The 27,398-nt window shown below is 51.4% G+C and overlaps 1 protein-coding gene and 1 long non-coding RNA gene across 2 annotated transcripts in view; both read left to right on the plus strand.

Annotated features, from left to right (window-relative positions):
* LOC127923991 (FH1/FH2 domain-containing protein 3-like) overlaps positions 1-27,398 on the plus strand; it is an 87,744-nt gene that overhangs the window by 26,890 nt on the left and 33,456 nt on the right. The window contains exon 2 of the mRNA XM_052508337.1: positions 25,080-25,147. The gene's annotated coding sequence lies outside the window, so the exon portion shown is untranslated. The remainder of the gene's footprint in view (positions 1-25,079; positions 25,148-27,398) is intronic.
* LOC127923995 (uncharacterized) lies at positions 13,023-13,301 on the plus strand. Its single transcript, XR_008116417.1, has 3 exons — positions 13,023-13,095; positions 13,132-13,203; positions 13,276-13,301. It is a non-coding gene; the product is annotated as an uncharacterized LOC127923995 (long non-coding RNA).

Here is a 27,398-nt window from a genome sequence, read left to right on the forward strand (position 1 = left end):
GACTGCCCCCACCCAGACTGCCCCCACCCAGACTGCCCCCACCCAGACTGCCCCCACCCAGACTGCCCCCACCCAGACTGCCCCACCCAGACTGCCCCCACCCAGACTGCCCCCCAGACTGCCCCCAGACTGCCCCCCCCAGACTGCCCCCCAGACTGCACCCTCCCAGACTGCCCCTCCCAGACTGCCCCTCCTCCCCAGGCTCCTCCCAGACTGCCCCCCAGGCTCCTCCCAGATTGCCCCCCTCCCCAGGTTCCACACCTAGTAGGTAAAGGCTGTCAAAAGGCAATCTAATGGAGGGCTGGTCAGGGCCTCCACACCCAGCTGACAGAGGCTATATCCATCTGTGTTGTCATGGCTGAGGTGTTTTAGTTTGATCTCCAGGGCTGTGGTCAGAGGGGAGGTATTTCTCTCTTCCCTGTGACACACTGCTCCTGTGGTGGAGTGGCTTCATGCTATTGGCTCCTGGCTCCTGTGGTGGAGTTGCATGGCTTCATGCTATTGGCTCCTGGCTCCTGTGGTGGAGTTGCATGGCTTCATGCTATCGGTGCTCGTCGTGCCGTCTCATCAGTCAGTCTTCTCTTCCTTAGATCACTTGCCCCCCTATCAGCTGTCGTTGTTCCTTGGGGCAGAATTCCAAATCAATTCCTAGCCAGTAGCCTCTCCTGTAAACCTGAAGAGATTAGACATGTGTGAGCAATTGACCCTACTGCTTACTAAACCCAATTCTTTCAGATCTGATAGACCGGTCAAGCAAGCAGGGTCTAGGGATATTCAGTGATGAGCTCAGGTCTTCTTGGATAGCTCTTCTTCTCAGCCCTCTCAGCTGTTGTTGTGGACCCCCCCCGACATCCGCCTCGCGCCCCTCTTTAATGATGTGGTTTGGGACGAGGGGCCGGGCTGTGTTTGGGTCAGGGTCACGTGTTGTTGCTGTGTGACTCACCTGCCCTGTTTATCACCCTGTATATACACACACCGTATCAGTATCAGAGGCATTAGCTAGTTTTACACCCGAGCCCAGTGGCCTTGAGACTCCATCCATAGCTCAGCCACTCCTCTGTCACTATATATCCTGTCTCTTTCCACTGTCTGACTCTCTCTGTGTCCTGTCTCTTTCTACGTATCCTGACTCTCTACGTATCCTGTCTCTTTCTGCGGCCTGACTCTCTCTGTGTCCTGTCTCTTTCTACGGCCTGACTCTCTACGTATCCTGTCTCTTTCTGCGGCCTGACTCTCTACGTATCCTGACTCTCTCTGTGTCCTGTCTCTTTCTACGGCCTGACTCTCTACGTATCCTGACTCTCTCTGTGTCCTGTCTCTTTCTACGGCCTGACTCTCTCGTATCCTGACTCTCTCTGTGTCCTGTCTCTTTCTACGGCCTGACTCTCTACGTATCCTGTCTCTTTCTGCGGCCTGACTCTCTACGTATCCTGACTCTCTCTGTGTCCTGTCTCTTTCTGCGGCCTGACTCTCTACGTATCCTGACTCTCTCTGTGTCCTGTCTCTTTCCACGGCCTGACTATCTACGTATCCTGTCTCTTTCCACGGCCTGACTCTCTACGTATCCTGTCTCTTTCCACGGCCTGACTCTCTACGTATCCTGTCTCTTTCCACGGCCTGACTCTCTACGTATCCTGTCTCTTTCTGCGGCCTGACTCTCTCTGTGTCCTGTCTCTTTCTACGGCCTGACTCTCTACGTGTCCTGTCTCTTTCTACGGCCTGACTCTCTACGTGTCCTGTCTCTTTCCACGGCCTGACTCTCTACGTATCCTGTCTCTTTCCACGGCCTGACTCTCTACGTATCCTGTCTCTTTCTGCGGCCTGACTCTACGTATCCTGTCTCTTTCTGCGGCCTGACTCTCTACGTATCCTGTCTCTTTCTGCGGCCTGACTCTCTACGTATCCTGTCTCTTTCTGCGGCCTGTCTCTTTCTGCGGCCTGACTCTCTCTGTGTCCTGTCTCTTTCTGCGGCCTGACTCTCTACGTGTCCTGACTCTCTACGTGTCCTGACTCTCTACGTGTCCTGACTCTCTACGTGTCCTGACTCTCTACGTGTCCTGACTCTCTACGTGTCCTGACTCTCTACGTGTCCTGACTCTCTACGTGTCCTGACTCTCTACGTGTCCTGACTCTCTACGTGTCCTGACTCTCTACGTGTCCTGACTCTCTACGTGGCCTGACTCTCTACGTGGCCTGACTCTCTACGTGGCCTGACTCTCTGCCATGCCTTCACTTAACAGACCTGGCCCAGGTTTAACCTGAGTCAGCGTCTCTTCTCTCTGCCGTGCCTTCACCTAACAGACCTGGCCCAGGTTTGACCTGAGTCAGCGTCTCTTCTCTCTGCCGTGCCTTCACCTAACAGACCTGGCCCAGGTTTGACCTGAGTCAGCGTCTCTTCTCTCTGCCGTGCCGTCACCTAACAGACCTGGCCCAGGTTTGACCTGAGTCAGCGTCTCTTCTCTCTTCCATTCCTTCACCTAACAGACCTGGTCCAGGTTTGACCTGAGTCAGCGTCTCTTCTCTCTTCCATTCCTTCACCTAACAGACCTGGCCCAGGTCTGACCTGAGTCAGCGTCTCTTCTCTCTGGCATGCCTTCACCTAACAGACCTGGCCCAGGTCTGACCTGAGTCAGTGTTTTATGTGTCTCACCCTGCCAGATAACAGGGCCCAGTATTGTTACAATGCTTTCCCCACCATGTGTTTCTAGAGAGCAGGTCACTATGTAATAACATTAACTTAAGCGCTTATCACAAATGGAAAAAGCTGGCAGGACTGACAGAGTTCTTCCTGACGTTGCTGCTCTTGGCGAGGCTCAGAACAGAACAGGCTGCTGTCCAATCAAATTAGCCCAGTTCACACACCTCCTGAGGGAAAGATGGTATTGGGATGTTTTTTGGTGGATCTTTTCGTTGATTGGCCAATTGGTTTACTTTAAACCAATCGGGGTTTGTGTTGTTGGTTGTCTTGGTTTCCTTTCCGTTCCAGTCAACTGACACATTGTACTGTAGTTGAATTCAACGCTTTAAGGAGTGGTTGTGTTGCCTTGAAGTTCATCTTGGTATCTCTGGGATCTCTGAGGTTGTAGCTAATCTTAGTAGTTCCAGAGGGTTTGTGTCATCAAAGGTAGCTGTAGCTGTGTGCTGGGTCTCTGGGCTGGGTAGCTGTGGGCGGAGTCTGTGGGCGGAGTCTGTGGGCGGAGTCTGTGGGCGGAGTCTGTGGGCGGAGTCTGTGGGCGGAGTAGTTGTGGGCGGAGTAGCTGTGGGCGGAGTAGCTGTGGGCGGAGTAGCTGTGGGCTGGGTAGCTGTGGGCTGAGTAGCTGTGGGCTGAGTAGCTGTGGGCTGAGTAGCTGTGGGCTGAGTAGCTGTGGGCTGAGTAGCTGTGGGCTGAGTAGCTGTGGGCTGAGTAGCTGTGGGCTGAGTAGCTGTGGGCTGAGTAGCTGTGGGCTGAGTAGCTGTGGGCTGAGTAGCTGTGGGCTGGGTAGCTGTGGGCTGGGTAGCTGTGGGCTGAGTAGCTGTGGGCTGAGTAGCTGTGGGCTGGGTAGCTGTGGGCTGAGTAGCTGAGTAGCTGTGGGCTGGGTAGCTGTGGGCGGGGTAGCTGTGGGCTGGGTAGCTGTGGGCGGGGTAGCTGTGGGCGGGGTAGCTGTGGGCTCGGTCTCTGGACTGGGTAGCTGTGGGCTCGGTCTCTGGGCTGTAGCTATGGGCTGGGTCTCTGGGCTCGGTCTGTGGACTGGGTATACACGTCTATCTTCAGTGGGTTAGTGATGATCACTATCAGATGGCATTGTGCTGCTAAGCTGAGTAAAGTAGTGCCAGATGCCTAGCAGCAACAGCGGTAGCAGCCGAATCCCTAGCCCTGTGGCCACAGCCATTATCACATTATCTATGAATGCTGAAAGCATTGTATGCGTCATCATATAGCGTGTTACGGTGCTACCGGGCTGAAAGAACACACTGTACGTCATCATATAGCGTATCACGGTGCTACCGGGCTGAAAGAACACACTGTACGTCATCATATAGCGTGTCACGGTGCTACCGGGCTGAAAGAACACACTGTACGTCATCATATAGCGTGTCACGGTGCTACCGGGCTGAAAGAACACACTGTACGTCATCATATAGCGTGTCACGGTGCTACCGGGCTGAAAGAACACACTGTACGTCATCATATAGCGTATCACGGTGCTACCGGGCTGAAAGAACACACTGTACGTCATCATATAGCGTGTCACGGTGCTACCGGGCTGAAAGAACACACTGTACGTCATCATATAGCGTGTCACGGTGCTACCGGGCTGAAAGAACACAACGTCATCCTATAGCGTATCACGGTGCTACCGGGCTGAAAGAACACACTGTACGTCATCATATAGCGTGTCACGGTGCTACCGGGCTGAAAGAACACACTGTACGTCATCATATAGCGTGTCACGGTGCTACCGGGCTGAAAGAACACACTGTACGTCATCATATAGCGTGTCACGGTGCTACCGGGCTGAAAGAACACACTGTACGTCATCATATAGCGTGTCACGGTGCTACCGGGCTGAAAGAACACACTGTATGCGTCATCATATAGCGTATCACGGTGCTACCGGGCTGAAAGAACACACTGTACGTCATCATATAGCGTGTCACGGTGCTACCGGGCTGAAAGAACACACTGTACGTCATCATATAGCGTGTCACGGTGCTACCGGGCTGAAAGAACACACTGTACGTCATCATATAGCGTGTCACGGTGCTACGGGCTGAAAGAACACACTGTACGTCATCATATAGCGTGTCACGGTGCTACCGGACTGAAAGAACACACTGTACGTCATCATATAGCGTATCACAGTGCTACCGGGCTGAAAAAGAACACACTGTACGTCATCATATAGCGTGTCACGGTGCTACCGGGCTGAAAGAACACACTGTACGTCATCATATAGCGTGTCACGTTGCTACCGGGCTGAAAGAACACACTGTTCGTCATCATATAGCGTGTCACGGTGCTACCGGGCTGAAAGAACACACTGTACGTCATCATATAGCGTATCACGGTGCTACCGGGCTGAAAAGAACACACTGTACGTCATCATATAGCGTGTCACGTTGCTACCGGGCTGAAAGAACACACTGTTCGTCATCATATAGCGTGTCACGGTGCTACGGGCTGAAAGAACACACTGTACGTCATCATATAGCGTGTCACGGTGCTACCGGGCTGAAAGAACACACTGTACGTCATCATATAGCGTGTCACGGTGCTACCGGGCTGAAAGAACACACTGTACGTCATCATATAGCGTGTCACGGTGCTACCGGGCTGAAAGAACACACTGTACGTCATCATATAGCGTGTCACGGTGCTACCGGGCTGAAAGAACACACTGTACGTCATCATATAGCGTGTCACGGTGATAACGGGCTGAAAGAACACACTGTACGTCATCATATAGCGTATCACGGTGCTACCGGGCTGAAAGAACACACTGTACGTCATCATATAGCGTATCACGGTGCTACCGGGCTGAAAGAACACACTGTACGTCATCATATAGCGTATCACGGTGCTACCGGGCTGAAAGAACACACTGTTCGTCATCATATAGCGTGTCACGGTGCTACCGGGCTGAAAGAACACACTGTAACGTCATCATATAGCGTGTCACGGTGCTACCGGGCTGAAAGAACACACTGTACGTCATCATATAGCGTGTCACGGTGCTACCGGGCTGAAAGAACACACTGTACGTCATCATATAGCGTGTCACGGTGCTACCGGGCTGAAAGAACACACTGTACGTCATCATATAGCGTGTCACGGTGCTACCGGGCTGAAAGAACACACTGTTGGCCAAGAGGGTTTATGTAGACTAGGGGAACTGTCTCTCGGGGTCGAGACTAGTGGAACTGTCTCTCGGGGTCTAGACTAGTGGAACTGTCTCTCGGGGTCTAGACTAGGGATAACTGTCTCTCGGGGTCTAGACTAGGGATAACTGTCTCTCGGGGTCTAGACTAGGGGAACTGTCTCTCGGGGTCTAGACTAGGGATAACTGTCTCTCGGGGTCTAGACTAGTGGAACTGTCTCTCGGGGTCTAGACTAGTGGAACTGTCTCTCGGGGTCTAGACTAGTGGAACTGTCTCTCGGGGTCTAGACTAGGGATAACTGTCTCTCGGGGTCTAGACTAGTGGAACTGTCTCTCGGGGTCTAGACTAGTGGAACTGTCTCTCGGGGTCTAGACTAGTGGAACTGTCTCTCGGGGTCTAGACTAGTGGAACTGTCTCTCGGGGTCTAGACTAGTGGAACTGTCTCTCGGGGTCTAGACTAGTGGAACTGTCTCTCGGGGTCTAGACTAGTGGAACTGTCTCTCGGGGTCTAGACTAGTGGAACTGTCTCTCGGGGTCTAGACTAGTGGAACTGTCTCTCGGGGTCTAGACTAGTGGAACTGTCTCTCGGGGTCTAGACTAGGGATAACTGTCTCTCGGGGTCTAGACTAGGGGAACTGTCTCTCGGGGTCTAGACTAGGGGAACTGTCTCTCGGGGTCTAGACTAGTGGAACTGTCTCTCGGGGTCTGCAGTGAGTCTGGTATATCGCTAGATGTCATAGTTGAAGTGTGCCTATGATGAAAATTACAGGTCTCATCTTTTTAAGTGGGAGAACTTGCACAATTGGTGGCTGACTAAATACTTTTTTGCCCCACTGTATCACCAGGTAGGTGTTAACGGACTCCTATAACTGTAGACTGGGTAGACTGGGTAGGGCTACGGTATATCACCAGGTAGGTGGTAACAGACTCCTATAACTGTAGACTGGGTAGACTGGGTAGGGCTACGGTATATCACCAGGTAGGTGGTAACGGGCTCCTATAACTGTAGACTGGGTAGACTGGGTAGGGCTACGGTATATCACCAGGTAGGTGGTAACAGACTCCTATAACTGTAGACTGGGTAGGGCTACGGTATATCACCAGGTAGGTGGTAACAGACTCCTATAACTGTAGACTGGGTAGGGTTACGGTATATCACCAGGTAGGTGGTAACATACTCCTATAACTGTAGACTGGGTAGGGCTACAGTATATCACCAGGTAGGTGGTAACAGGCTCCAGCAGCTTTGAAGGAGTGACTTGCCAAACGATCAGATTTCTTTATCAGTCTGGCCTTCGACAGCTGCTGAACCGAACCTATTTACTGCGTCCCCAATGGCACCACAGTCCCCTTTTGTAGTGCACTACTTTTGATCAGGACCAATAAGGAATAGGGTGCACTACTGTTGACCAGGACCAATAGGGAATAGGGTGCACTACTGTTGACCAGGACCAATAGGGAATAGGGTGCACTACTGTTGACCAGGACCAATAGGGAATAGGGTGCACTACTGTTGACCAGGACCAATAGGGAATAGGGTGCACTACTGTTGACCAGGACCAATAGGGAATAGGGTGCACTACTGTTGACCAGGACCAATAGGGAATAGGGTGCACTACTGTTGACCAGGACCAATAGGGAATAGGGTGCACTACTGTTGACCAGGACCAATAGGGAATAGGGTGCACTACTGTTGACCAGGACCAATAGGGAATAGGGTGCACTACTGTTGACCAGGACCAATAGGGAATAGGGTGCACTACTGTTGACCAGGACCAATAGGGTGCACTACTGTTGACCAGGACCAATAGGGTGCACTACTGTTGACCAGGACCAATAGGGTGCACTACTGTTGACCAGGACCAATAGGGAATAGGGTGCACTACTGTTGACCAGGACCAATAGGGAATAGGGTGCACTACTGTTGACCAGGACCAATAGGGAATAGGGTGCACTACTGTTGACCAGGACCAATAGGGAATAGGGTGCACTACTGTTGACCAGGACCAATAGGGAATAGGGTGCACTACTGTTGACCAGGACCAATAGGGAATAGGGTTCCATTTGAGATTCATCCCTTGGCATCGGTCCTCCCAGATTGTGGGAATAATTCAGATTGTTCTGTTCTGCAACATGTTTGGCAGCTCATACAAGAATGCTGTTATTTTTAATGACCCGGGTCTCTGTGTTGTTTTTTGGGCCGTTTCCTTATACGGAGCTTTGTGTTTATATATTGAGCCTTACCTTGACACGGGTATGTATGTAGTGTATGTATTTTTTTGACCAGAGTCCGTAGTGCGCTATTAAGGGAATAGAGTGCAGTTTGGGAGACAGCCTGGAACACCAGAGTAATGACTTATTTCACATCTTTGACCTTTTAGGTCCTGTCTGCCGCTGCTCTTGCATCGTTAAGTCTACAGAGGGTCTTCTACCAGCCTTCAGTCTCAGTGACTTTAACCTCAGCAGAGGGTCTTCTACCAGCCTTCAGTCTCAGTGACTTTAACCTCAGCAGAGGGTCTTCTACCAGCCTTCAGTCTCAGTGACTTTAACCTCAGCAGAGGGTCTTCTACCAGCCTTCAGTCTCAGTGACTTTAACCTCAGCAGAGGGTCTTCTACCAGCCTTCAGTCTCAGTGACTTTAACCTCAGCAGAGGGTCTTCTACCAGCCTTCAGTGACTTTAACCTCAGCAGAGGGTCTTCTACCAGCCTTCAGTGACTTTAACCTCAGCAGAGGGTCTTCTACCAGCCTTCAGTCTCAGTGACTTTAACCTCAGCAGAGGGTCTTCTACCAGCCTTCAGTCTCAGTGACTTTAACCTCAGCAGAGGGTCTTCTACCAGCCTTCAGTCTCAGTGACTTTAACCTCAGCAGAGGGTCTTCTACCAGCCTTCAGTCTCAGTGACTTTAACCTCAGCAGAGGGTCTTCTACCAGCCTTCAGTCTCAGTGACTTTAACCTCAGCAGAGGGTCTTCTACCAGCCTTCAGTCTCAGTGTCTTTAACCTCAGCAGAGGGTCTTCTACCAGCCTTCAGTCTCAGTGTCTTTAACCTCAGCAGAGGGTCTTCTACCAGCCTTCAGTCTCAGTGACTTTAACCTCAGCAGAGGGTCTTCTACCAGCCTCTCTCCCTCTCTCTTTGTGTAGGAACATGCAGAGTGTGGGTTTAAAAACGATTTTGAAATCATTTAAAATGCAGTATATGTGCTTGATTGAGCTTGCCTGACTTAATAATAGTCAATAAAATAGTCCCAAAACTGGGGGTTAGAGCCACCGCTCTGAAGAGACTGACTGGGGGTTAGATCCACCTCTCTGAAGAGACTGACTGGGGGTTAGAGCCACCTCTCTGAAGAGACTGACTGGGGGTTAGAGCCACCTCTCTGAAGAGACTGACTGGGGGTTAGAGCCACCTCTCTGAAGAGACTGACTGGGGGTTAGATACACCGCTCTGGAGAGACTGACTGGGGGTTAGAGCCACCTCTCTGAAGAGACTGACTGGGGGTTAGAGCCACCTCTCTGAAGAGACTGACTGGGGGTTAGAGCCACCTCTCTGAAGAGACTGACTGGGGTTAGAGCCACCTCTCTGAAGAGACTGACTGGGGGTTAGAGCCACCGCTCTGAAGAGACTGACTGGGGGTTAGAGCCACCGCTCTGAAGAGACTGACTGGGGGTTAGATCCACCGCTCTGAAGAGACTGACTGGGGGTTAGATCCACCGCTCTGAAGAGACTGACTGGGGGTTAGATCCACCGCTCTGAAGAGACTGACTGGGGGTTAGATCCACCGCTCTGAAGAGACTGACTGGGGGTTAGATCCACCGCTCTGAAGAGACTGACTGGGGGTTAGATCCACCGCTCTGAAGAGACTGACTGGGGGTTAGATCCACCGCTCTGAAGAGACTGACTGGGGGTTAGAGCCACCGCTCTGAAGAGACTGACTGGGGTTAGAGCCACCGCTCTGAAGAGACTGACTGGGGGTTAGAGCCACCGCTCTGAAGAGACTGACTGGGGGTTAGAGCCACCGCTCTGAAGAGACTGACTGGGGTTAGATCCACCGCTCTGGAGAGACTGACTGGGGGTTAGATCCACCGCTCTGGAGAGACTGACTGGGGGTTAGATCCACCGCTCTGAAGAGACTGACTGGGGGTTAGATCCACCGCTCTGAAGAGACTGACTGGGGTTAGATCCACCGCTCTGAAGAGACTGACTGGGGGTTAGATCCACCGCTCTGAAGAGACTGACTGGGGGTTAGATCCACCGCTCTGAAGAGACTGACTGGGGGTTAGATCCACCGCTCTGAAGAGACTGACTGGGGGTTAGATCCACCGCTCTGAAGAGATTGACTGGGGGTTAGATCCACCAAATATATTAGCCACAGCCAACCCTCCCTGACACCAGAATGAATGTCTCTCTCTTGGCTATTAGTACCTGCCTTCACCATCTCCTCCTCCCCTCCCTTCCCCCTCCTCTTCTGTTAGAAGCCCTCTCCTCCTCCTATTAGTACCTGCCTTCACCCTCTCCTCCTCCCCTCCCTTCCCCCTCCTCTCCTGTTAGAAGCCCCTCCTCCTCCTATTAGTACCTGCCTTCACCCTCTCCTCCTCCCCTCCCTTCCCCCTCCTCTCCTGTTAGAAGCCCTCTCCTCCTCCTATTAGTACCTGCCTTCACCCTCTCCTCCTCCCGGGCCCCTCTGGGCTCATCTCACCCTGACTAAACTCATTGTGTCTGACTCTAGGAATGTGCTGATCCTCTAGAGACTCTGCTCTGCTCACAAGTGTTATCTTTCTCTCTCTCTCTATCTTGCTCTGATCTGACCTCGCTCTTTTCTGACCATGATTCCGTCAGGGGAATGAGAAGGTAGCAGGATGGTGGTTCCGTCAGGGGAATGAGAAGGTAGCAGGATGGTGGTTCCGCCAGGGGAATGAGAAGGTAGCAGGATGGTGGTTCCGTCAGGGGAATGAGAAGGTAGCAGGATGGTGGTTCCGTCAGGGGAATGAGAAGGTAGCAGGATGGTGGTTCCGTCAGGGGAATGAGAAGGTAGCGGGATGGTGGTTCCGTCAGGGGAATGAGAAGGTAGCGGGATGGTGGTTCCGTCAGGGAATGAGAAGGTAGCAGGATGGTGGTTCCGCCAGGGTAATGAGAAGGTAGCAGGATGGTGGTTCCGTCAGGGGAATGAGAAGGTAGCAGGATGGTGGTTCCGTCAGGGGAATGAGAAGGTAGCAGGATGGTGGTTCCGTCAGGGGAATGAGAAGGTAGCAGGATGGTGGTTCCGTCAGGGGAATGAGAAGGTAGCAGGATGGTGGTTCTGTCAGGGGAATGAGAAGGTAGCAGGATGGTGGTTCTGTCAGGGGAATGAGAAGGTAGCAGGATGGTGGTTCTGTCAGGGGAATGAGAAGGTAGCAGGATGGTGGTTCTGTCAGGGGAATGAGAAGGTAGCAGGATGGTGGTTCTGTCAGGGGAATGAGAAGGTAGCAGGATGGTGGTTCTGTCAGGGGAATGAGAAGGTAGCAGGATGGTGGTTCTGTCAGGGGAATGAGAAGGTAGCAGGATGGTGGTTCTGTCAGGGGAATGAGAAGGTAGCAGGATGGTGGTTCTGTCAGGGGAATGAGAAGGTAGCGGGATGGTGGTTCTGTCAGGGGAATGAGAAGGTAGCAGGATGGTTCTGTGGTTCTGTCAGGGGAATGAGAAGGTAGCAGGAGCAGGATGGTGGTTCTGTCAGGGGAATGAGAAGGTAGCAGGATGGTGGTTCCGTCAGGGAATGAGAAGGTAGCAGGATGGTTCCGTCAGGGGAATGAGAAGGTAGCAGGATGGTGGTTCCGTCAAGGGAATGAGAAGGTAGCAGGATGGTGGTTCCGTCAGGGGAATGAGAAGGTAGCAGGATGGTGGTTCTGTCAGGGGAATGAGAAGGTAGCAGGATGGTGGTTCCGTCAGGGGAATGAGAAGGTAGCAGGATGGTGGTTCCGTCAGGGGAATGAGAAGGTAGCAGGATGGTTCCGTCAGGGGAATGAGAAGGTAGCAGGATGGTTCTGTCAGTGGAATGAGAAGGTAGCAGGATGGTGGTTCCGTCAGGGGAATGAGAAGGTAGCAGGATGGTGGTTCCGTCAGGGGAATGAGAAGGTAGCAGGATGGTGGTTCTGTCAGGGGAATGAGAAGGTAGCAGGATGGTGGTTCCGTCAGGGGAATGAGAAGGTAGCAGGATGGTGGTTCCGTCCAGGGGAATGAGAAGGTAGCAGGATGGTTCCGTCAGGGAATGAGAAGGTAGCAGGATGGTTCCGTCAGGGGAATGAGAAGGTAGCAGGATGGTGGTTCCGTCAGGGGAATGAGAAGGTAGCAGGATGGTGGTTCTGTCAGGGGAATGAGAAGGTAGCAGGATGGTGGTTCTGTCAGGGGAATGAGAAGGTAGCAGGATGGTGGTTCCGGCAGGGGAATGAGAAGGTAGCAGGATGGTGGTGTCAGGGGAATGAGAAGGTGGCCGGATGGTTCCGCCAGGGGAATGAGAAGGTAGCAGGATGGTTCTGTCAGGGGAATGAGAAGGTAGCAGGATGGTGGTTCCGTCAGGGGAATGAGAAGGTAGCAGGATGGTTCCGTCAGGGGAATGAGAAGGTAGCAGGATGGTTCCGCCAGGGGAATGAGAAGGTAGCAGGATGGTTCCGCCAGGGGAATGAGAAGGTGGCCGGATGGTTCCGCCAGGGGAATGAGAAGGTAGCAGGATGGTTCCGTCAGGGGAATGAGAAGGTAGCAGGATGGTACTGTCAGGGGAATGAGAAGGTAGCAGGATGGTTCCGTCAGGGGAATGAGAAGGTAGCAGGATGGTTCCGTGAGGGGAATGAGAAGGTAGCAGGATGGTTCCGTCAGGGGAATGAGAAGGTAGCAGGATGGTTCCGTCAGGGGAATGAGAAGGTAGCAGGATGGTGGTTCCGCCAGGGGAATGAGAAGGTAGCAGGATGGTGGTTCCGTCAGGGGAATGAGAAGGTAGCAGGATGGTGGTTCCGTCAGGGAATGAGAAGGTAGCAGGATGGTGGTTCCGTCAGGGGAATGAGAAGGTAGCAGGATGGTTCCGTCAGGGAATGAGAAGGTAGCAGGATGGTTCCATCAGGGAATGAGAAGGTAGCAGGATGGTGGTTCCGCCAGGGGAATGAGAAGGTAGCAGGATGGTGGTTCCGTCAGGGAATGAGAAGGTAGCAGGATGGTGGTTCCGCCAGGGGAATGAGAAGGTAGCAGGATGGTGGTTCCGTCAGGGGAATGAGAAGGTAGCGGGATGGTGGTTCCGTCAGGGGAATGAGAAGGTAGCGGGATGGTGGTTCCGTCAGGGGAATGAGAAGGTAGCAGGATGGTGGTTCCGTCAGGGGAATGAGAAGGTAGCAGGATGGTGGTTCCGTCAGGGGAATGAGAAGGTAGCGGGATGGTGGTTCCGCCAGGGGAATGAGAAGGTAGCGGGATGGTGGTTCCGTCAGGGGAATGAGAAGGTAGCAGGATGATGGTTCCGTCCAGGATGGTGGTTCCGGGATGGTGGTTCCGTCAGGGGAATGAGAAGGTAGCAGGATGGTGGTTCCGGGGGAATGAGAAGGTAGCAGGATGGTGGTTCCGTCAGGGGAATGAGAAGGTAGCAGGATGGTGGTTCCGCCAGGGGAATGAGAAGGTAGCAGGATGGTGGTTCCACCAGGGGAATGAGAAGGTAGCGGGATGGTGGTTCCGTCAGGGGAATGAGAAGGTAGCAGGATGGTGGTTCCGTCAGGGGAATGAGAAGGTAGCGGGATGGTGGTTCCGTCAGGGGAATGAGAAGGTAGCAGGATGATGGTTCCGTCAGGATGGTGGTTCCGGGATGGTGGTTCCGTCAGGGGAATGAGAAGGTAGCAGGATGGTGGTTCCGTCAGGGGAATGAGAAGGTAGCAGGATGGTGGTTCCGTCAGGGGAATGAGAAGGTAGCGGGATGGTGGTTCCGTCAGGGGAATGAGAAGGTAGCAGGATGGTTCCGTCAGGGGAATGAGAAGGTAGCAGGATGGTGGTTCCGTCAGGGGAATGAGAAGGTAGCAGGATGGTGGTTCCGCCAGGGGAATGAGAAGGTAGCAGGATGGTGGTTCCGTCAGGGAATGAGAAGGTAGCAGGATGGTGGTTCCGCCAGGGGAATGAGAAGGTAGCAGGATGGTGGTTCCGCCAGGGAATGAGAAGGTAGCAGGATGGTGGTTCCGTCAGGGAATGAGAAGGTAGCGGGATGGTGGTTCCGTCAGGGAATGAGAAGGTAGCAGGATGATGGTTCCGTCAGGGGAATGAGAAGGTAGCAGGATGGTGGTTCCGCCAGGGGAATGAGAAGGTAGCAGGATGGTGGTTCCACCAGGGGAATGAGAAGGTAGCGGGATGGTGGTTCCGTCAGGGGAATGAGAAGGTAGCAGGATGGTGGTTCCGTCAGGGGAATGAGAAGGTAGCGGGATGGTGGTTCCGTCAGGGAATGAGAAGGTAGCGGGATGGTGGTTCCGTCAGGGGAATGAGAAGGTAGCAGGATGATGGTTCCGTCAGGATGGTGGTTCGGGATGGTGGTTCCGTCAGGGGAATGAGAAGGTAGCAGGATGGTGGTTCCGTCAGGGAATGAGAAGGTAGCAGGATGGTTCCGTCAGGGAATGAGAAGGTAGCAGGATGGTGGTTCCGTCAGGGAATGAGAAGGTAGCGGGATGGTGGTTCTGTCAGGGGAATGAGAAGGTAGCAGGATGGTGGTTCTGTCAGGGGAATGAGAAGGTAGCAGGATGGTGGTTCCGTCAGGGGAATGAGAAGGTAGCAGGATATGGATAATGTAGTAGATTATAGATGTCCTGTCTGTGTCTGATGTCCTAGCTGTAATGTCTGTGGTTAATATAGTATATTGGACTCCTGAGACATGTATCTGATGCCCACATGCGTAAAGGAAAAAGCCCAGGGCACAGAAATGAGAAAAGGCCGAGCTGAAAATAGTTGGTCCTCATCCGTGTGTCAGACTCTTTATTTATAAACTCTGACTTGGGAAAAGATTTCTACTGCTGATCGCCGGTCCCAAATGGAAACCTATTGCCTATATAGTGTATAGTGGCCCATAGGGCTCTGGTCAATAGTAGTGCACTATATATGGAATAGGGTTCCATAGGGCTCTGGTCAATAGTAGTCAATAGAGGACTTGGCATGGCTGTTATCATATTATATAATATTAGACTGATGTAATCGCATCACAGGGCCTGTGAAGAGGACTTGGCATCGCTGTTATCATATTATAATATTAGACTGATGTAATCAATCAATGTGTATTTATTACATTTACATTTAAGTCATTTAGCAGACGCTCTTATCCAGAGCGACTTACAAATTGGTGCATTCATATAAAGTGATGAACAGAAACCCAGTCTAAAACCTCAAACAGCAATACAGATGTAGAACCATTTCCCACCAGTCTCTCTTGTTATTGTATTGAGTACTGTAGCCTACTGCTGGGTCAGCCACTGTCACATGACGAGGCCGGTCCACTGTCACATGACGAGGCCAGTCCACTGTAGCCTACTGCTGGGTCAGCCACTGTCACATGACGAGGCCAGTCCACTGTAGCCTACTGCTGGGTCAGCCACTGTCACATGACGAGGCCAGTCCACTGTAGCCTACTGCTGGGTCAGCCACTGTCACATGACGAGGCCAGTCCACTGTCACATGACGAGGCCAGTCCACTGTAGCCTACTGCTGGGTCAGCCACTGTCACATGACGAGGCCAGTCCACTGTCACATGACGAGGCCAGTCCACTGTAGCCTACTGCTGGGCCAGTCCACTGTCACATGACGAGGCCAGTAGAGAGCGCTCCACTGTCACATGACGAGGCCAGTAGAGAGCGCTCCACTGTCACATGACGAGGCCAGTAGAGAGCATGATGCCAGTAGAGAGCGGTCCACTGTCACATGACGAGGCCAGTAGAGAGCGCTCCACTGTCACATGACGAGGCCAGTAGAGAGCGCTCCACTGTCACATGACGAGGCCAGTAGAGAGCGCTCCACTGTCACATGACGAGGCCAGTAGAGAGCGCTCCACTGTCACATGACGAGGCCAGTCCACTGTCGCATGACGAGGCCAGTAGAGAGCGCTCCACTGTCACATGACGAGGCCAGTAGAGAGCGGTCCACTGTCACATGACGAGGCCAGTAGAGAGCGCTCCACTGTCACATGACGAGGCCAGTAGAGAGCGCTCCACTGTCACATGACGAGGCCAGTAGAGAGCGCTCCACTGTCGCGTGACGAGGCCAGTAGAGAGCGGTCCACTGTCACATGACGAGGCCAGTAGAGAGCGGTCCACTGTCACATGACGAGGCCAGCGGTCCACTGTCACATGACGAGGCCAGTAGAGAGCGGTCCACTGTCACATGACGAGGCCAGTAGAGAGCGGTCCACTGTCACATGACGAGGCCAGTCCACTGTCACATGACGAGGCCAGCTTGATGTACAGGACACCCCCTGGACAGGACACTGATGTAGCAGGACACCCCCTGGACAGGACACTGATGTAGCAGGACACCCCCTGGACAGGACACTGATGTAGCAGGACACCCCCTGGACAGGACACTGATGTACCAGGACACCCCCTGGACAGGACACTGATGTAGCAGGACACCCCCTGGACAGGACACTGATGTAGCAGGACACCCCCTGGACAGGACACTGATGTAGCAGGACACCCCCTGGACGGGACACTGATGTACCAGGACACCCCCTGGACGGGACACTGATGTACCAGGACACCCCCTGGACGGGACACTGATGTAGCAGGACACCCCCTGGACGGGACACTGATGTAGCAGGACACCCCCTGGACGGGACACTGATGTAGCAGGACACCCCCTGGACGGGACACTGATGTAGCAGGACACCCCCTGGACGGGACACTGATGTAGCAGGACACCCCCTGGACGGGACACTGATGTAGCAGGACACCCCCTGGACGGGACACTGATGTAGCAGGACACCCCCTGGACGGGACACTGATGTAGCAGGACACCCCCTGGACGGGACACTGATGTAGCAGGACACCCCCTGGACGGGACACTGATGTAGCAGGACACCCCCTGGACGGGACACTGATGTAGCAGGACACCCCCTGGACAGGACACTGATGTAGCAGGACACCCCCTGGACAGGACACTGATGTAGCAGGACACCCCCTGGACAGGACACTGATGTAGCAGGACACCCCCTGGACGGGACACTGATGTAGCAGGACACCCCCTGGACGGGACACTGATGTAGCAGGACACCCCCTGGACGGGACACTAGTCTGTCAAGTGTGTTGTTGAGTACATATCCAGCTGGTCTGTTTATTAATCTACATTCTAGGCCTTTCTTCCTCTTTTCTAAATGGTGTCTATTTGTGTTCGGAGCATCCTGCCTGCTGCTCTACTGATAACAGTGTGTGTGTGTGTGTGTGTGTGCGTTTGTATCTTTTAGTTTTGTGCTTGTGTGTGGTTGATTAGTCTCCTTCCCAACATCCGTCTTCTCCTCTTAGTCTAGTGTTGTCTTCTATACAGAGCAGCTCTCTGTGATATAGTGTCTGTCAGTTATATAGTATAGCAGCTCTCTGTGATATAGTGTCTGTCAGATATATAGTATAGCAGCTCTCTGATATAGTGTCTGTCAGATATATAGAATAGCAGCTCTCTGTGATATAGTGTCTGTCAGATATATAGTATAGCAGCTCTCTGATATAGTGTCTGTCAGATGTATAGTATAGCAGCTCTCTGTGATATAGTGTCTGTCAGATATATAGTATAGCAGCTCTCTGTGATATAGTGTCTGTCAGATATAGCAGCTCTCTGTGATATAGTGTCTGTCAGATATATAGTATAGCAGCTCTCTGTGATATAGTGTCTGTCAGATATATAGTATAGCAGCTCTCTGTGATATAGTGTCTGTCAGATATATAGTATAGCAGCTCTCTGATATAGTGTCTGTCAGATATATAGAATAGCAGCTCTCTGTGATATAGTGTCTGTCAGATATATAGTATAGCAGCTCTCTGATATAGTGTCTGTCAGATGTATAGTATAGCAGCTCTCTGTGATATAGTGTCTGTCAGATATATAGTATAGCAGCTCTCTGTGATATAGTGTCTGTCAGATATAGCAGCTCTCTGTGATATAGTGTCTGTCAGATATATAGTATAGCAGCTCTCTGTGATATGTCTGTCAGATATATAGTATAGCAGCTCTCTGTGATAGTGTCTGTCAGATATATAGTATAGCAGCTCTCTGTGATATAGTGTCTGTCAGATATAGCAGCTCTCTGTGATATAGTGTCTGTCAGATATATAGAATAGCAGCTCTCTGTGATATAGTGTCTGTCAGATATAGCAGCTCTCTGTGATATAGTGTCTGTCAGATATATAGTATAGCAGCTCTCTGTGATATAGTGTCTGTCAGATATAGCAGCTCTCTGTGATATAGTGTCTGTCAGATATATAGTATAGCAGCTCTCTGTGATATAGTGTCTGTCAGATATATAGTATAGCAGCTCTCTGTGATATAGTGTCTGTCAGATATATAGTATAGCAGCTCTCTGTGATAGTGTCTGACAGATATATATAGTATAGCAGCTCTCTGTGATATAGTGTCTGTCAGATATATAGTATAGCAGCTCTCTCACGTTCTCATTTACAACTGCGACCCTGACCAAGATAAAGCTAAGCAGTTCGACACAAACAACAACACAGAGTTACGCACTGAGCAAACTATAAACAAGCCAATAACACAAACAAGTCAATGACACAGTAGAGAAAAGAAAGTCTATATACATTGTGTGCAAAAGGCATGAGGAGGTAAAGGCAATAAATAGGCCATAGGAGAGAATAATTACAATTTAACAGATTAACACTGGAGTGATAAATGAGCAGATGATGATGTAGAGATACTGGTGTGCAAAAGAGCAGAACAGTAAATAAAAACAGTATGGGGATGAGGTAGGTAGATTGGGTGGGCTATTTTACAGATGGACTATCAGAATCATAAAACACGGGACGCGATGTTACTGTCCATCGTGCCAATAGATGGTATGCACTCACATGAGAGATGTACTATGTACAGCTGCAGCAGAGAACTGGAAGGAAAGGAGGCCAAATGAGGTGTCTACATCTGCCTGACAACAGAACTCTGTTCCCCGTGTCAGTCCTCTACTCTGCCTGACAACAGAACTCTGTTTCCCGTGTCAGTCCTCTACATCTGCCTGACAACAGAACTCTGTTCCCGTGTCAGTCCTCTACATCTGCCTGACAACAGAACTCTGTTTCCCGTGTCAGTCCTCTACTCTGCCTGACAACAGAACTCTGTTTCCCCGTGTCAGTCCTCTACTCTGCCTGACAACAGAACTCTGTTTCCCGTGTCAGTCCTCTACTCTGCCTGACAACAGAACCCTGTTTCCCCGTGTCAGTCCTCTACATCTGCCTGACAACAGAACTCTGTTTCCCCGTGTCAGTCCTCTACTCTGCCTGACAACAGAACCCTGTTTCCCCGTGTCAGTCCTCTACATCTGCCTGACAACAGAACTCTGTTTCCCGTGTCAGTCCTCTACTCTGCCTGACAACAGAACTCTGTTTCCCGTGTCAGTCCTCTACTCTGCCTGACAACAGAACTCTGTTTCCCGTGTCAGTCCTCTACTCTGCCTGACAACAGAACTCTGTTTCCCGTGTCAGTCCTCTACTCTGCCTGACAACAGAACTCTGTTTCCCGTGTCAGTCCTCTACTCTGCCTGACAACAGAACTCTGTTTCCCGTGTCAGTCCTCTACTCTGCCTGACAACAGAACTCTGTTTCCCCGTGTCAGTCCTCTACTCTGCCTGACAACAGAACTCTGTTTCCCGTGTCAGTCCTCTACTCTGCCTGACAACAGAACTCTGTTTCCCGTGTCAGTCCTCTACATCTGCCTGACAACAGAACTCTGTTTCCCGTGTCAGTCCTCTACTCTGCCTGACAACAGAACTCTGTTTCCCCGTGTCAGTCCTCTACTCTGCCTGACAACAGAACTGTTTCCCCGTGTCAGTCCTCTACTCTGCCTGACAACAGAACTCTGTTTCCCGTGTCAGTCCTCTACATCTGCCTGACAACAGAACTCTGTTTCCCGTGTCAGTCCTCTACTCTGCCTGACAACAGAACTCTGTTTCCCGTGTCAGTCCTCTACTCTGCCTGACAACAGAACTGTTTCCCCGTGTCAGTCCTCTACTCTGCCTGACAACAGAACTCTGTTCCCGTATCAGTCCTCTACATCTGCCTGACAACAGAACTCTGTTTCCTGTGTCAGTCCTCTACTCTGCCTGACAACAGAACTCTGTTTCCCCGTGTCAGTCCTCTACTCTGCCTGACAACAGAACCCTGTTTCCCCGTGTCAGTCCTCTACATCTGCCTGACAACAGAACTCTGTTTCCCCGTGTCAGTCCTCTACATCTGCCTGACAACAGAACTCTGTTTCCCGTGTCAGTCCTCTACTCTGCCTGACAACAGAACCCTGTTTCCCCGTGTCAGTCCTCTACATCTGCCTGACAACAGAACTCTGTTTCCCCGTGTCAGTCCTCTACATCTGCCTGACAACAGAACCCTGTTTCCCGTGTCAGTCCTCTACTCTGCCTGACAACAGAACTCTGTTTCCCGTGTCAGTCCTCTACTCTGCCTGACAACAGAACTCTGTTTCCCCGTGTCAGTCCTCTACTCTGCCTGACAACAGAACTCTGTTTCCCGTGTCAGTCCTCTACATCTGCCTGACAACAGAACTCTGTTTCCCGTGTCAGTCCTCTACATCTGCCTGACAACAGAACTCTGTTTCCCGTGTCAGTCCTCTACATCTGCCTGACAACAGAACTCTGTTTCCCCGTGTCAGTCCTCTACTCTGCCTGACAACAGAACTCTGTTTCCCGTGTCAGTCCTCTACTCTGCCTGACAACAGAACTCTGTTTCCCCGTGTCAGTCCTCTACTCTGCCTGACAACAGAACTCTGTTTCCCGTGTCAGTCCTCTACATCTGCCTGACAACAGAACTCTGTTTCCCCGTGTCAGTCCTCTACTCTGCCTGACAACAGAACTCTGACCCCCTTAGAGGAAGAAACAGGAAATGTCCATGTTCCGTTCTGGAAAACCCCACCGGTCGTCGTCCTGAGTTAAATGGATGCTGATTGTGTTGTTTGGTGTCTGGGGACGTGACTCTTTCAGACGCCAAGCAAGGAGTCTCTGTTAAAGGATCTACTGATGATGTGGAGGTTGCATCCTCATGTTTTAGATACGGGTCGTAGGGAGGATGTTACCATAATGTATTGATATGGGTCGTAGGGAGGATGTTACTGTGATGTATTGATATGGGTCGTAGGGAGGATGTTACTGTGATGTATTGATATGGGTCGTAGGGAGGATGTTACCATAATGTATTGATATGGGTCGTAGGGAGGATGTTACTGTGATGTATTGATACGGGTCGTAGGGAGGATGTTACCGTGATGTATTGATACGGGTCGTAGGGAGGATGTTACCATAATGTATTGATATGGGTCGTAGGGAGGATGTTACCATACAGTATTGATACGGGTCGTAGGGAGGATGTTACTGTGATGTATTGATATGGGTCGTAGGGAGGATGTTACCATAATGTATTGATACGGGTCGTAGGGAGGATGTTACTGTGATGTATTGATATGGGTCGTAGGGAGGATGTTACCATAAAGTATTGATATGGGTCGTAGGGAGGATGTTACCATAAAGTATTGATACGGGTCGTAGGGAGGATGTTACCATAATGTATTGATACGGGTCGTAGGGAGGATGTTACCGTAATGTATTGATACGGGTCGTAGGGAGGATGTTACCATAATGTATTGATACGGGTCGTAGGGAGGATGTTACCATAATGTATTGATACGGGTCGTAGGGAGGATGTTACTGTGATGTATTGATATGGGTCGTAGGGAGGATGTTACCATAATGTATTGATACGGGTCGTAGGGAGGATGTTACTGTGATGTATTGATATGGGTCGTAGGGAGGATGTTACCATAAAGTATTGATATGGGTCGTAGGGAGGATGTTACCATAAAGTATTGATACGGGTCGTAGGGAGGATGTTACCATAATGTATTGATACGGGTCGTAGGGAGGATGTTACCGTAATGTATTGATACGGGTCGTAGGGAGGATGTTACCATAATGTATTGATACGGGTCGTAGGGAGGATGTTACCATAATGTATTGATATGGGTCGTAGGGAGGATGTTACCGTGATGTATTGATACGGGTCGTAGGGAGGATGTTACTGTGATGTATTGATACGGGTCGTAGGGAGGATGTTACCATAATGTATTGATACGGGTCGTAGGGAGGATGTTACCGTAATGTATTGATACGGGTCGTAGGGAGGATGTTACCGTAATGTATTGATACGGGTCGTAGGGAGGATGTTACTGTGATGTATTGATACGGGTCGTAGGGAGGATGTTACCGTGATGTATTGATACGGGTCGTAGGGAGGATGTTACCGTGATGTATTGATACGGGTCGTAGGGAGGATGTTAGCGTGATGTATTGATACGGGTCGTAGGGAGGATGTTACCATAATGTATTGATATGGGTCGTAGGGAGGATGTTACCATAATGTATTGATACGGGTCGTAGGGAGGATGTTACCATAATGTATTGATACGGGTCGTAGGGAGGATGTTACCGTGATGTATTGATATGGGTCGTAGGGAGGATGTTATCGTAATGTATTGATATGGGTCGTAGGGAGGATGTTACCATGATGTATTGATACGGGTCGTAGGGAGGATGTTACCATACAGTATTGATACGGGTCGTAGGGAGGATGTTACCATACAGTATTGATACGGGTCGTACGGAGGATGTTACCATACAGTATTGATATGGGTCGTAGGGAGGATGTTACCGTGATGTATTGATACGGGTCGTAGGGAGGATGTTACCGTGATGTATTGATACGGGTCGTAGGGAGGATGTTACTGTGATGTATTGATACGGGTCGTAGGGAGGATGTTATCGTGATGTATTGATACGGGTCGTAGGGAGAATGGTATCAAAGTATTGATATGGGTCGTAGGGAGGATGTTACCATAATGTATTGATATGGGTCGTAGGGAGGATGTTACCATAATGTATTGATACGGGTCGTAGGGAGGATGTTACCGTGATGTATTGATACGGGTCGTAGGGAGGATGTTACCATAATGTATTGATACGGGTCGTAGGGAGGATGTTACCGTGATGTATTGATACGGGTCGTAGGGAGGATGTTACCGTGATGTATTGATACGGGTCGTAGGGAGGATGTTACCATGATGTATTGATACGGGTCGTAGGGAGGATGTTACCGTAATGTATTGATACGGGTCGTAGGGAGGATGTTACCATGATGTATTGATATGGGTCGTAGGGAGGATGTTACTGTGATGTATTGATACGGGTCGTAGGGAGGATGTTATCGTGATGTATTGATACAGGTCGTAGGGAGGATGTTACCATAATGTATTGATACGGGTCGTAGGGAGGATGTTACCGTGATGTATTGATACGGGTCGTAGGGAGGATGTTACCATAAAGTATTGATACGGGTCGTAGGGAGGATGTTACCGTGATGTATTGATATGGGTCGTAGGGAGGATGTTACTGTGATGTATTGATACGGGTCGTAGGGAGGATGTTATCGTGATGTATTGATACGGGTCGTAGGGAGGATGTTACCATAATGTATTGATACGGGTCGTAGGGAGGGTGTAACTTGATCTGTGTAAACCACAGTCCTGGACACTGATGGGCCACTAGATACTGTCTGATCTGTGTAAATCACAGTCCTGGACACTGATAGGCCACTAGATACTGTCTGATCTGTGTAAATTACAGTCCTGGACACTGATAGGCCACTAGATACTGTCTGATCTGTGTAAATCACAGTCCTGAACACTGATAGGCCACTAGATACTGTCTGATCTGTGGTGTTGAGTGTTGTTGTTTAGGGGTTGTTGGTATCCATGGTAACAGCAGTGAATGGTGGTAGTACGCCAGGCATGGTTTACTGCTATGACCACATCTGACCGTTGACCGTGTGTGTGTGTGTGTGTGTGTGTGTGTGTGTGTGTGTGTGTGTGTCTCACAATATTTACAATACAAACACACACACACACACACACACACACACACACACGGATCCCCTGCGGTGTGTAACCACAGCCACGGCTCATAGTCTTCTGACCGTTGTTTAGAAGGCTGGTTTCTCTCTCTGAAAGGAGATATGCTCTGTCTCTCTGTGTCTATCAGTCGGTCTGAACTTGATCTACTGCAGAGCCTGAATCTGGGCTTTACAGTCTTGAGGCTCCATGTCTCAAGGTTTCAGAGTAGAAGTGCTGATTTATGATCAGTTCTGCCCTTTGAGGTCCCAAATGAATCTGATTGCATGGACATGGAGGACCTGTAGATCAGTATACAGTAAACCCCTAACTCAACACTACAGTAGACCCCTAACTCAACACTACAGTAGACCCCTAACTAAACACTACAGTAGACCCCTAACTAAACACTACAGTAGACCCCTAACTAAACACTACAGTAGACCCTAACTAAACACTACAGTAGACCCCTAACTAAACACTACAGTAAACTCCTAACTAAACACTACAGTAAACCCCTAACTAAACACTACAGTAAACCCCTAACTAAACACTACAGTGGACCCCTAACTAAACACTACAGTGGACCCCTAACTAAACACTACAGTAGACCCCTAACTAAACACTACAGTAGACGCCTAACTAAACACTACAGTAGACCCCTAACTAAACACTACAGTAGACCCCTAACTCAACACTACAGTAGACCCCTAACTCAACACTACAGTAGACCCCTAACTCAACACTACAGTAGACCCCTAACTCAACACTACAGTAGACCCCTAACTCAACACTACAGTAGACCCCTAACTCAACACTACAGTAGACCCCTAACTCAACACTACAGTAGACCCCTAACTCAACACTACAGTAGACCCCTAACTCAACACTACAGTAGACCCTAACTCAACACTACAGTAGACCCTAACTCAACACTACAGTAGACCCCTAACTCAACACTACAGTAGACCCCTAACTCAACACTACAGTAGACCCCTAACTAAACACTACAGTAGACCCCTAACTCAACACTACAGTAGACCCCTGTAGGGGTGGGGACGTTATTGTTAACCTCATCTCTTTGATCTCTTTCCAGAGAAGCTGTACAACTCTCATGGACCTGAGCTCCGGAGGTCCCTGTTCTCCCTCAAGCAGCTCTTCGAGGTAAAGGCCAGTGTATTATCTCTGGGCAGAGGCCAGTGTATTATCTCTGGGCAGAGGCCAGTGTATTATCTCTGGGCAGAGGCCAGTGTATTATCTCTGGGCAGAGGCCAGTGTATTATCTCTGGGCAGAGGCCAGTGTATTATCTCTGGGCAGAGGCCAGTGTATTATCTCTGGGCAGAGGCCAGTGTATTATCTCTGGGCAGAGGCCAGTGTATTATCTCTGGGCAGAGGCCAGTGTATTATCTCTGGGCAGAGGCCAGTGTATTATCTCTGGGCAGAGGCCAGTGTATTATCTCTGGGCAGAGGCCAGTGTATTATCTCTGGGCAGAGGCCAGTGTATTATCTCTGGGCAGAGGCCAGTGTATTATCTCTGGGCAGAGGCCAGTGTATTATCTCTGGGCAGAGGCCAGTGTATTATCTCTGGGCAGAGGCCAGTGTATTATCTCTGGGCAGAGGCCAGTGTATTATCTCTGGGCAGAGGCCAGTGTATTATCTCTGGGCAGAGGCCAGTGTATTATCTCTGGGCAGAGGCCAGCGTATTATCTCTGGGCAGAGGCCAGCGTATTATCTCTGGGCAGAGGCCAGCGTATTATCTCTGGGCAGAGGCCAGCGTATTATCTCTGGGCAGAGGCCAGCGTATTATCTCTGGGCAGAGGCCAGCGTATTATCTCTGGGCAGAGGCCAGCGTATTATCTCTGGGCAGAGGCCAGCGTATTATCTCTGGGCAGAGGCCAGCGTATTATCTCTGGGCAGAGGCCAGCGTATTATCTCTGGGCAGAGGCCAGCGTATTATCTCTGGGCAGGGGCCAGCGTATTATCTCTGGGCAGGGGCCAGCGTATTATCTCTGGGCAGGGGCCAGCGTATTATCTCTGGGCAGGGGCCAGCGTAGTATCTCTTATCTAATCCAATACTAGACATGACTGAGTCCCACCCACCGTTTATTCAACATGTGCTGATTCTCTCCATATCACATCGACCACCCTCTTCCTCCTCTTCCTCCTCTTCCTCTCTCTGTGAGCTGGTGCCAACCGGGCCAGTGGAGACAGCTCTACTCTGTCTGATAGGACTGGAACAGAGGAACCTGGAAGAATGGAGATGGGGGGTGGGGAGAGAGAGAGGGGGGGAGACTGGCGGTAGAGAGTGGTGAGAGAGGGGGCGGGGCGGTAGAGAGCGGGGGAGACTGGGAGAGAGCGGGGAGACTGGGAGAGAGCGGGGGAGACTGGGGAGAGCGGGGAGACTGGGAGAGAGCGGGGGAGACTGGGAGAGAGCGGGGAGACTGGGAGAGAGCGGGGAGACTGGGGAGAGCGGGGAGACTGGGAGAGAGAGAGAGCGAGGGGGAGACTGGGAGAGAGAGAGAGCGAGATGGGAGACTGGGAGAGAGAGAGCGAGGGGAGACTGGGAGAGAGAGAGCAAGGGGAGACTGGGAGAGAGAGGGAGAGCGAGGGGAGACTGGGAGAGAGGGGGAGACTGAGAGAGAGAGGGGGAGACTGGGAGAGAGGGGGAGACTGGGAGAGAGGGGGAGACTGGGAGAGAGGGGGGAGACAGAGAGAGAGAGAGAGAGAGGGGGGACGGAGAGAGAGAGAGAGAGGGGGAGACTGAGAGAGGGGGGAGACTGGGGAGAGAGAGAGAGGGGGAGACTGGGGAGAGAGAGAGAGGGGGGAGACTGGGAGAGAGAGAGAGAGCGAGGGGAGACTGGGAGAGAGAGAGAGAGCGAGGGGGAGACTGGGAGAGAGAGAGAGAGCGAGGGGGAGACTGGGAGAGAGAGAGAGCGAGGGGGAGACTGGGGGAGAGAGAGCGAGGAGGAGAGAGCGAGGGGGAGAGAGAGAGCGAGGGGGAGAGAGAGAGAGCGAGGGGGAGAGAGAGAGAGCGAGGGGGGAGAGAGAGCGAGGGGGAGAGAGAGAGAGCGAGGGGAGACTGGGGAGAGAGAGAGAGCGAGGGGAGACTGGGGAGAGAGAGAGAGAGAGAGCGAGGGGAGACTGGGGAGAGAGAGAGAGCGAGGGGGAGACTGGGAGAGAGAGAGAGCGAGGGGGAGAGAGAGAGAGCGAGGGGGGAGAGAGAGAGAGAGCGAGGGGAGAGAGAGAGAGAGCGAGGGGGGAGAGAGAGAGAGCGGGGGAGACTGGGGAGAGAGAGAGAGAGCGAGGGGAGACTGGGAGAGAGAGAGAGAGCGAGGGGGAGACTGGGAGAGAGGAGGGGGTGGGGAGAGACGGAGAGATATGGGGAGAGAGAGAGATGGGAGAGATATGGGGAGA

This window comes from Oncorhynchus keta, unplaced genomic scaffold (genome assembly GCF_023373465.1).
Source record: "Oncorhynchus keta strain PuntledgeMale-10-30-2019 unplaced genomic scaffold, Oket_V2 Un_contig_3446_pilon_pilon, whole genome shotgun sequence".
Taxonomy (NCBI): Eukaryota; Metazoa; Chordata; class Actinopteri; order Salmoniformes; family Salmonidae; genus Oncorhynchus; species Oncorhynchus keta.